A 12,220-nucleotide genomic window follows, 5' to 3' on the forward strand; every position below is an offset into this window, starting at 1 on the left:
CAGCCTAAATTGAAAAATGGAAAAGAAATACTGTATCATAATGTTAGCATCTCCCATGCCAGATGGGAGCCTTACAGAATATTGCAGGAGCAGTTAGCCAGTAGTGGTTAAAATTCAGCGTTGGAACAAGCACAGTTATGCTGCATGCACCAATAGTGTATTTTGATTATAGAGCTTAATTGTATCATAGATCAATGATAGTTTAATTTATGAGGATTGATTTTGCTAATTCAAGCAGTTCAAAAGGCACTGTTAAAGCTTCAGTTCATTTAACTGTATCTGACTTTAGCTTTGCTCGTGCTATCAGAAGATAAATGACTGTATATAAACTAATACCTTCACCTCCCTACTTGTATATTTATTTCAGCATCTGTCACTTACTGTAAGTTACATTTAAATGCAAAGTGTTAACTGGGTAGGATACAGAACTGAGCTTTGCATACTTAAGATCTGGTAACAAAAGCATCATATGGTTATTTTCACATGCAGACTTACTGATTCTTCTGACAGTTTATTGTTACCGTATCCCTGAATTTCATAACAGATAATTGTTGCACTCATATTAAACAGCAACAAGACAGTCGTAAATACTGTGTCAGAAGAAAAGAAGGATGGGCAAACCTATTCAAGATGTGGTTAATGTAGATCACAACTTACCAGCTGTGGTACAGAAACGTGACATCTTGTTAAGCCTCTGAGAAGCTTCAAGAAGACTCCTTCTTGAAGGTCTAGATCATAAAGCCAGCATTTACATGAAAACCTTAACATTTACACAAAACTTGTGTTTCCCACCAATCCATTCCACACACATGGAATTTCTACCCCTGACTTTTCAGGCAAAAGATCTGAGAGCTAGAAAATCAGGCAAATAAAATCAGAATCAAGAAAACTCAAGTTAATTATTTTATGCAATCGCAGTGCATTTTTTGAGCCCTGAGAATTCTCACCCTGAATGTGAAAGCAATTTCCCGAAACAGGTCAAATCACAGGGAGAGACTGGTTTGTCAGCTTTAAGTAGACTGTTTACAAGGAAAAGCATTCATATGTTCACCTTAATTTCACGCTGACTTTTGCATCTTCCTCTGTCTCTTGCTTAATCTGATAAAATCAGTCAATACTCACTCCACTCTTATGCTGCCTGTGACAAGCAAAATCCACACTTGATGCACCTTGCTGCAACGTCTGCATTTTACAGTGTGTCTGAGTAGACTTTTGTCAACACAGCCAGGCAATCAATAAACATGGTTTTTCACTCGTTTGTTTTAATCTTTAATCCCATGCTTATCCTGTATCATTTGCAGTGGAGTGGGGGGAAGGAATAGAATCATAGATTCACAGAATATCTTGAGTTGGAAGGGACCCATGTACTGATCTTACGAAAAACCAAGAAAAGGAGGTACATTTTTCTACAGAGACCGGATGAATCAGGAAGACTTGTCACCATGTGACAAGCATGAGATGTGCAGAAATACTGGAAAAGCAAATAAATTATCTTTCTGTCAGCAAAGTGTCATATCACAGGAGACTGCAAATTGGAAAGCTTTTCTAATATCTATTTTGATTCAACAGCACTGGTCAAAAAAATGAGAAATAGAATCATATTTATCACTATTAATTTTGTGTTGTAATGATATGGGAAAGTTCCTCTTCCCTTCAGTGCCCTGTCATACCAACCCCTCAAACCAGCTTTGTTTCACCTGTTTAGAAATCAGTGGAACAGTGCTGACTCAGACCATCTGATGCTTTCTTGAGCTTTTGGAAAGAACAGCAGAAAAAGATTCATTGCATGCTTGACAATCATAGTATTGCCAAAAATACTAGTTAGAAAATGAAATCAGAGCACAGAGAGAGAATGGTACACAGGGAAAAATTAGGCCACAAATTGCAACAACAGTGACACCCAATAAAAGGGATAAAACCCAAATGAAACAAGTGGTCCAAAATACATTTTGTGTTCATCTCTGTGCCCTGTCTATTCCTTCTGTGACTTTAACAATTAAGTCAACACACCCATAGCCAAGTAATTGCAGCTCCAGGGGTCTCTCAAACCACACAAACAGCAGGTGCATGCAAGCTTTCCAAGGAATGTTGGACACCAGCTCTTTCCCAGGTCATACACTCTTAAAATTACTGTGCAGGGACTTTCCTATCCCTTTGGATCAGGGAGTAGGACATGCTCTCACTAGGTCTTCGTGTTGCCTTTGCTGTTTTCAGGATTTCTCAGACAGATGTCCATTTTACAGTACAGGTGGGGAGAGAAGGTCAAACTGAGCTCCCAAAGGGATGTCATCTCTACCTTTCAAACCACTACGAAAACGTACTCCTGCTTCCTGATGAAGAATAGGTCTCCCCCACATCTCCCAAGCAGAGGGATGTTCTGTCCTTGGAAGTGGCAAATTGGAGGGGACCAAGCAGAGCAGATGGGCTGATCCTGTGACTAAATTTTTCACAGTTGAGTCAAGACGCTTTTTCAGAACAACCTTCAGGGGCCCCAAGGTGTTTCATCTCTTTTCAGGCTTTACCTCTAAAGGAACATCATCTTTTTCCACTCTGCCTCCCCCAAGACTTACTTTGTGTCTCCCACTCCTGTTTCGTGTAACACGAGCTATAATAACATATGTTGGTGGAGAAGAAACCAGGCAGTGGCAATTTGTAATAGGTTTCTACAGAATAGCACAGAGACAAATTGATACAAGTTAAAAGAAGCAGCAGCATATGCAAACTTGCTCTGCTCATCACAAAAATCTTTCTGTTCTTCCCCATATGGCATTAAACAATCAAATCTTATATCAGTGATTAATTTTGGTCAAGGGGGTGTATTGACTGGTGTATTGCTGGGTGTATTGCTGTCTAGCTGATGTACAGCTGGAGTCACACAGAAAGAAAGTCAGTGGTAGGACAAAAATGCTTTATCAGTGTCTCTCCTGCTCTTTGTTTTATCTTGCTCACCAGATGGGCTCATTCCTCCTTCCTTGAGAAGACCTGAATCTATTTTGAAGCATACCTTGAGCTGAGCTTTAGCATTCTGGAAATCACACAGATCCCATGAAAACTAACTAATGAATCATTGTCCACAGTAATTTTATCCTTGTATTTTCTTTTGCTCTTAATCCTGCTTTTTTCTATATGTTTCTCCTCTGCTTCTGTATCTCTTCACATGACAGTACATGTCCCCTTTCTCTGTGAGGCACCTCCCTTAATGCTGACTTCTCTCACTTCAGTACCATCCTTCCTTGTATCGTTACCAGGATGCATCTCACACCTTGGCTTATAAGGGTGGGCTTTTTAGCTGTACATTCTCAACATAGTTTATCCTTTTTCTCACACTCCCACTTTCATTTTCTGGTGACATTCCCAGGATTGGATCCTGTCATGCGGCCACCTGTTAGGAAGCAGAGAGCAGGAGCCCCTGGGGACCCTGTCATATTTGTCTGCTCAGTGCTAAGTTACAGTTGCAGGCAGGTGACCTATGGCTCATTACTGCATGAGCACAGATGTGTTAGACTAGTAGCAATGCTAAAACCATTTAAAGGGCGTAGATACTGTAAGAGAGAGAAATTGGAGGTCTGAAGCAGAGCCACATGGCTACCAGTGGAACATAAGTGAACTCTTGACAGTGTAATTATACTCACCAGAGCACTCAAAAATAATTGCTATACTTAAGAATCAAGCTGTTTGTTTTAACCTTAATGGGGAAAACTGTTTTAGATGGTCTTGGCACAAAGGTAGGTAGGAAAAGCCAGACAAAGAAAGATGCTTTCCTTTTATTTTCATTGGATTTGTCTTTGAGACTTGAATTGTTACCCTTCCGTGCATCTGCACAATATGATAATTATCAAATTAGTTGCTGTAAATCCTGAGCTCATTCCATATGGTAGGATGAAAGGATTGTGAGGACACATGTGCAATAAAGACATTTAATTCGGAGGATTTTAGATTTGGAGGAATATCTGGTAATTCCCGTAATACTGGCACCATACAAGTAAATCAGAGAGAGTTTCCAAAGCAAAATGTGACTATTTTCTGAAGTATTATAGCAGTTCAACAGTCTGGATAGTTTTTTGGAGAAATTGGGCTCTCAACTCCTGGGAGAATAAAGGGAAGTTTTGTGACTTCAAAATGTGCAATTTCAATCTGCTAGCTGAAAGGAGAGTTAGTCTTGTAATGCAACAGGTGACACTGAGGTGATTTTTAAAAAGGGTTGCAACTCTTTCTGTGAGCACTTTTGCATCCATGTACTTGAGCAAAGTCTCTTTGAATTTTAAAGTGTTTAGCTTCAAGAATTTTGGGGGCTCCAGAGGAACACATAGTTTCAAGCTAACTGTTTGAAATGCTGTGTCAATTAGTCCCTCTCCAAAAAGAAAATATTGGACACCAAAGCGATCCCAGGAGGAGGGGAAAACAGAATCATTCAATATATTTTACATTACTTTTCATAATCAAAATATATAAAGTAATATATGATGCCAAATTAGGAACAAGGATCTCTGTAGTTACCAGAAAGTGTAGTTTTACTGAAGTTAGTTTTTGTGCTGAGACGCACAGCAGTCTCTCATTTATTCTCAGCACTGAGTGTTTGTGGTACTTTTTGGTTTCATGTGAAACCCAGCATCTAAAAATTGTTCCTGTTCACACTGCACTCAAGCCAGCTGTCCCCAGACCAGGCAGAAAAGCCTGGAATTTTCAATTGCAACCTCTGTGACACAGAAAAAGACACAACTGTCTGAGAAATGGGAAAGGGAAGCTATTCAGGTACACCCTTGAAGGGAAGCTACCCCAAAAGGAGAGTTAAATTTTTTAAGGCCTACATGAATCAGCTTTCTGGGAGCAACTGAAATGATATGTTCACAGATCAGACCCTAAATTGGTGCATGGGAATTCAACCACGCTTGTGAAGTTCATAAGACAAAGCAGATCAGAGATCACACAACAGACCTTAAAAACAAACACAGAAGTGTACTGCGGTGGTAGAGAAAGGTGCTGTTCCCAAGGCAATTGTTTTAACGCTCCTGGATTATGGAAGGAATAGGATTTGAAAGCAAATTACCAAAGCAAATATTTGATAAATGAACCAGTGAATCATCAGCATAACAATGATGGTGGAAATTATGATGCATGCTGCCTTCACCAAAGAAATGTAGAAGCTCAGAGCAGCATGGATGTAAGAATTGAGCCCTTGTGAGATTTCACAGTGTGTTTGGAGTGAAAAGCAAGTTAAAAGCATGAAACTGTATGTGATTCAGTACAGAAAGGTTGAAATACTGCAGAAGTATTGACCACTTGAGAGGTAAACTGCTGTGATCAATCCTGTCAAGTTGGAGAGACAGGTCCAACAACATCAGCACTTGCAGCATGCTGTTCTCAGCACACATGAGCACATGGCTGCTGCTGTAACTCTGCAAATGATAGCCATCATGCTGGGGAATGATCAAAAGTCAAACAAAAATTTCTCATTGAAGATGTTAGCTGGGAAGGGGTTGTCGTTGCCAGCACTTTTGAAAATAATTGTGGAAAGAAAAATAGTAAACTATATGGTGATAAAAGAGTACTCCAAGATGGTCTTTTTCTCACAGACATCATTATGAGGACTAAAGTCAGTAGTTAAAAAGCAAGATCTATTCAGTTTACAAAGACACCATCATAACGGGTTATAGGCTTCAATTCATCCTGAGATCAGCAACCCACCCTAACACTCATGGTGCCTTTGACAAGGTACCAGCATTCACTAGTTTGGTGACACTCTCCACAGATGGCAAACAGGCATTGCTGCTCTTAATAATTGCACTGGTTGCAGGCTATGATGCTCACAAGCACACCTTAGAGTGGCCTGAAAGTCAAATGTACAGACACAACATGATGTTGTTTCAAGGCAAGAAGACTTGAGCAGGAGTCTGGCTCTTAACCTGTCAGTGCTGTCAGGCACTTCTACTTCTCTGTTACTTCAACTTTTTATATGCCTGTTGTAAATGTTAATTTACTTTTGTCAAACATATCGCTCTTTTCACGATTACTGCACTACCAGCTATGCACATGTTTCTCCATGTAGCTCTATTCCGTCAGATAGGAGTGACACATACAGTTTGGTATTTATTCATTGCTATAACCACTTAAGCCTGAGATTCAAAAAAATTGGCATGCTAATACTGCCACTAGCACTGCCCTCTTCATGTTCAATACAGTTAGCAGAACTAAAGGGTTACAAAACCAACTCCTCATTTTTAGCTTCCCTCAATTTATACTGAAAAACTGTTGGACATTTTTTCTGCAGTATTTAAATCTACCTTGGGATTTTTAAATGCAAAATGCAATCTCATTATTTTCTTAAACAAATATTTTGTAATTACTTGGCTTAAATTCGACTGAGTGGTTCTTACTTAGACAAGGATTCCGTTTTTTTCCACAGTAAGTTATTGCAAAAGAGTATTCACAATCACAGGCAGCTGACATCAGGTAATTTGACATGAGATAGATACCACTCAATGAGTTTATTATTATCAGTTCTCATAAGCCAGGGGAAGCTCTGTACATACCCATCAATGCACAACCTGGAGTTAGGCTTGTTACATATCCATGTCTAACTTATATCCCAGTTTTGATCTAATACTTGGAGAGGGCACAATAGGAGCTGCGATTGCTCAGGGTGGCCCAGATGCCCCCATCTTAATCATGTTCTTCCCAGTAACAAAGCAAGTACACTATTCAGACCTACTCAGGTTTTGCTGCTAGCAAGCTTTCCTGGTAAGTTTAGGAAGTCACATGGTTCTTTATTCTGTATCTTCCTTCTGCTTTCATATGGACATCAAGACTTGTGTTTAAGTGCTTTAATGAAATCTCATTTTACAGATCCATATGTTTTGCAATTCATTCTCTGTCTCCAGTAAACAGGAAGTTTTCCTGATCAGCAGAGAAGATAATTTTTCATCAGACTCTCTCCAATCTTAAAAAACTCTACAAGTCTATCCTATACACTGAGCAACAAATTCACAAATCAGCTCTTGATTAACTTTTTCTGCAATGGTTTTAACTATTTTCCGGTTTTAACAGTCCTCTTCTGTCTTTGTATCTTTGAACATGCTTCTAATCCTGTTTCAAAAAATAGATCAAGGTCTACCTGCTAGCTACAGTCTTCCGCTGGGCAGCATTGCTGGGTGACCAACAGTATACCTTAACCTGAAAGGATTTCCAAGGATTTTTAAAACAGATGTATTGTTTTTCAGTGCTGTTACGGAGCCTTTGATGTACACATATTTTCACAGTCACCAGAAAAAATACCTGAGAGAGTACAACCTGCAGAGAGAGGTATGAAACAAGCTACCAAATGAGTGGAGAGATTGTATGTTAGGGGACACTAAACAGCTTCTCACCCATGTGCACTTTCTTCTCTCCCAAAGTGTATTTCACCTGGTTGAAAAGTAATTTCTCCCCATCAGCTTTTCCTGTTACTGCCTGGAAAAAAAAAAAAAGGATACACACACAAACAGCAACAATGAAATAAAGAAATACTGTGTTTCTGTATAAACAGATTGAAAGAATACTCTATCCTGTCTTCCTCACAAGCTTTCTGGAACTTTGTACTGTATTATAACAGAACTAAAAAGACAGTAATTAGGGTGCCCATAGGACTTAGCAAACTGAAAATACAGGGGAAAAAATCTGGGTTTATTTATGGCTCTGAAGAAGTGTGGTGCATGGATATTACATCACGAACAATTTCCAAAGTCACTGCTGTCTGACCATTCTCAAAACCATCACAGAAGTAGAAAGAAATACAAGGGAGGAAACATGAAAGGCTGAGAAAAGTCAGGGCTGTTGTTCAACTCCAAGTCACATGGGCACTGTGAGAGCCAGGAGAACAGGTACAGAGCACACCTGATGCAGGGCTTTTCAGGAGCAGTGGTTCAAGCTTTCAGCCTCCTCTGAAATTTATAGGGAGGCTTTGTATTTGTGTGGTAACTTCACACACCCACCAAATAAGCTTCATATCATGCCACAGAGGTGAAGTCCCACAAGAAAATCTGCTTCACACAGTGAAACACAGAAATTGGTTTCCTAGACAACAACTCCATGAGGAAAGTTAGTATCTATTCTGAAATAATTCAAAATTAAGCCTTTCTAACTGTAGAAAAAAAATCACTGTAAAAGCTCACCTTTCATACAACTGGGCATCCTAACTTTTGATGAACACTATCCTACATCTCAGTTTTAATTAATTTTTCTCTTCATCTTTATTTAGGAAGGCAAATGTATTCTTATTTATTAATTTTCTTTAAAGCTTACAAACATGGCCTGTGTAATTTTCCTGACTTATGCCTTTGCTGCACAATTATTTAAACATCTGATCTTCCTTTGGGGAAAATGGCCATATAGACCAGTTAAGTCAAAGTCCAAACCTATCCTATACAAACAAGACAAGCCCACAGACAAATTGAAGGGTGGGCCTAGATCTGTATCTACTGCTCTGGAAGCTAGGAGTTCCTCACAGGTAATTCCACATGTAAAGGAATGACCTTTAGCACTTTTTGGCCAATATAGGCTGTATTTAATACATATTCATCCTCCTTTCCCATTCTTCTAGAATGTGTCTAAACACTGAGCCTGAAAATTGTCTCCTGCTTGTATAAGCTGGTAATGGCCCTTTGTTTGACAGGAAATAATAGTAAACAATTTTCTCACCTGTGTATTTTCACTTCAGTAAGTAGCAATAAGTAGCCTAGCAATGGATGGCTGAACCTTTTTTTTCCTCTTCCAAGGCAATTTGCAGAGGAGTCAGAGTCATCAGATAGAGCTGAGGATAATTCTTTGTCTAAACATGTCTATCATTTTACGATTTTTGTTTTAATTGACAGCTTTCTTGAGTTTGCCATTCATCCCGCTAAATCCGTGTGGATGCGAGATATACTGGTTTCCAATAGAGGGCTTAAAGAGCATTCAGGAAGCTTTTGGTATTTATAAAGAACTTCTGGGCACTTCAGATCATTTGTATGGTATCTCCCAACTCTCGCAAATCCGAATAGCAAGCTTTCTGGAAGTACTTGTACAGTGTTTGTAAACAGCCGTGGTCTGTTTTGTTTGCAACTTGCTTTTTCTAAGAGGAGAATCTTGAACAGCAACCACCACAATAAATATTTTCAGAAACACTTCGGTTTGTTTACATGTAACATGCGAATGCAGAAGACTATTTTCAGCTAGCAGCCACCACAGATTTCTGAGGGTGGGGAAGCAGGGCAAGGAAGTTCATTACCAGCCAGTGTGTTGGTTTTAACATATCTATAGCAACTTCAGCTAGGAAGCAGCTTGCTTATAAAGCTTTCTTACCAAGCACTCTTGACTGCAGTCCCATCTGAAGGCAGTGTTTTGTTATATCTCACTCTTGAGGTCTCTCCTGCCATCACTGCTATCATACAAAAAGGAAGAGTGGCAGCTTTGCAAAGAGAAAATTACTCCAGTGGAAATTCTACTGTATATTTTAAACACAAAGCGGTGACAAATACTTGTACTTCTTATAAAACTGCTGAAAATGTGATTACACTAGGAAGATTTAGTAAGTACAAAGCTTTCTTCCACAGTAACTAAAGAAGGTTTCCATCTTTTGTTGTTGATAACTCTATCATGGGGACAGGAGTATTGAGATCAGGCTTTCTAACAGTCAGTTAAGAATAGAAAGAAGTATGGATTCATCAAATCTAAACTGAAAAAAAAAACGTGGACCTTGCTACCTGTGGTACATCTGATGGGCTGAAGGAGTTAATGAAATCAATGGAGCTGCTAGGCAATAGTTTCTGCACCCAAGCAGCAGCCACCAGCGACAGATGTGCAAAGCCATGGTATACACTTTAATTCTTTGGAGATGTTCAAATTGTTTGTGTGTTGTCTTATTTTGTTTTGCACTGTTTTGCACTCTCCTGCTCACCTGCCCAAGTTGAGCTAGGGAGATTGGGTTTTGCAACTGCCTCAATGCACTAATTATCCCACTGTCAAAGGTGCTTAATCATTGGATACCCACTGATTTTGGTGGGGTTTAGCTGCAGAGATGCACTCAGTCACTGCCTGAGTTCAGAAATAATGGCTTTCTTCCTGCTTGCTGCCAATGTAGATGTTATTATCGCAGAGAAAAAAATAATTGAACAAAAATATCCCAGATGTAGGGACAGACGGCAATACCCACGAGTCAGCATCAGGCAGGCCTGTGTTAGCAGGGAAGCTTGGCATGAGCCGTAGTGAGGCAGGGTTGTGCTGGCTAGAAATGGCATGTGAGGAAAACAAACCGCTGTTCTCAGTGTGAATGCTGAGTGTATGAGGGGCTGGAGAATGTGTTCTGCGATTACTTGGTTGGTATAGGTGAGAAAACGATAATGCAAACTCTGGAGTAAATTGGATGGGCTTGTCAACGCCGGATCAGACAAAACGTTGCCATGGTTATTGAGTCCCCCAAATAAAGAGAACACTGCTCACTCTGAAGTACAAAGGCTCAGGATGGCTTTGTGGTCCCTCACAAGGGCTGTGGGCAGAGATGAGCGTTCAGATGTGCTGCCTGCTATCATTAGGGAATGCAAATCAGAGCATGAAAATGGAAGCAGAGGGGTGACAAAGTGCCTCAGGAACTACCTTTCCTGGTTAATGCCTAAAAAGTTCTCCTGGGAGTTCAGACTGATTGCTGTCTTTTCTGCATAATGGGTAGGCTGACTGATTTTATTGATCCTCAGTTATTTTTCAATATTGTTTTCTTCATTAGCCCAGGCACCTCAGGTACATAGTCACAGGCCCATAAATAAGCTTCAGTGGCTGATGTAAACCAATCTTTACAGTGAAGAATCTGCATTTTAGTTTTTAACAATAGACAAAGACAACTACACCTAGTTTTAATTCATCTGAGGAAAGATTTGAATGGATTGTTACATGGTGCAAAAAGGGGAATGTACATTTATAATATTTTTAAAATATTATATTTTATTATCTTTGGAATAGTACAATAAGAATTAGCTTCAGTACTATTTATATTAGGGAAATTGGTTTTATAACTGTTACTCCTACAAATGTGGTATTAATCAGAATTCTTACTTTAGCCCAGTAAATTTTTAGTTTTGTGAGGGAAAAAAAAAGGTGAAAAGAGGAAAGAAAACCACTACAGTGATATAGAAATTATCGGGTTGCTGGGGGAAAATAATGTCTGTGAAGATGAGGAGCCAACTTGAAGAATTTAGAGGGAAGGGCAGCAAGGGCGAAGAAAGTCACATTAAAACAGAGATGCAGTCTCTGGTGGGTCATTTGAATTTCATCTGCAGAGTAATTTTCATGCCATTTAGCCATAACCACAGCAGGAATGAAGAGGACTAAACACATTAAAATGACAAAGTCATACAAGGAGGGATTGGGGCTTGTGGTCATTATGTTTGATAAAATTCAATGATACGGTTGGCTGAGTTGGTGCCGTATCAAAGATTTTGAGTGTTTACAGAAAAATATGGTATGCAACAGGAGAAAGGTCTGTAGTACACTCATTCAGGGTTCATGGTACTTTAAGAATCCATCAATTACAGACGAGAAAGGATTTCTGGCCTGAAAAAAAACAAAGCAAAAATACAAACAACAGCAAAACATCCCAACCTGTTAACAAGATTTGCAGTTGACCCTTAGACTAAAGACTTGGGTTTGGGTATTTCCAGATCCTTCAAGGAAACATAGGATATTTTAATAACTATTTTGTGCTGCAAGATCTCTTAACAATTAATTAGTGGATTTAGAGCCTCAGAAAATGGGCTTATACTGAAAGCTTTCATCAGTTCTCAACTATTGTCCTTAAACACAAGCCACAGTAGGATGACCCCCTGAAGCTGAGTGGATGCTGTTCAGTGCTGCACACTTTTGTACTTCAGGTAGCCAAAAGCCACAGGCATATGCCCATGGTCACACTTCAGTACCAGTGTTTCTGGTGGAGAATGTGCATATAAGTTTGGAACAATAAAATGTAGATTTATGCATCTGAAGAAAGAGATTCTCTTATCAACAGACAGCATGAGAGGAATTCAGTCATTTTATGGACATCCATCTTAACATCTGGTAAGGTATATTAAGTAATACTAAGAAGAGAGCTGAAGATTCTTATATGTTTTCAAGAAAAGTTTCTGACAGTGGAGAACAAAATAATTCAGGAAGCTTCAAACTATACTGGGCTTCAGTAAATTGGCATAAATCAGTTAGTTTTTTTCAGCTTTTAAGAAAA

Source organism: Manacus vitellinus, unplaced genomic scaffold (genome assembly GCF_001715985.3).
Source record: "Manacus vitellinus isolate BGI_N305 unplaced genomic scaffold, ASM171598v3 scaffold_0_pilon, whole genome shotgun sequence".
In the NCBI taxonomy this organism is placed as follows: Eukaryota; Metazoa; Chordata; class Aves; order Passeriformes; family Pipridae; genus Manacus; species Manacus vitellinus.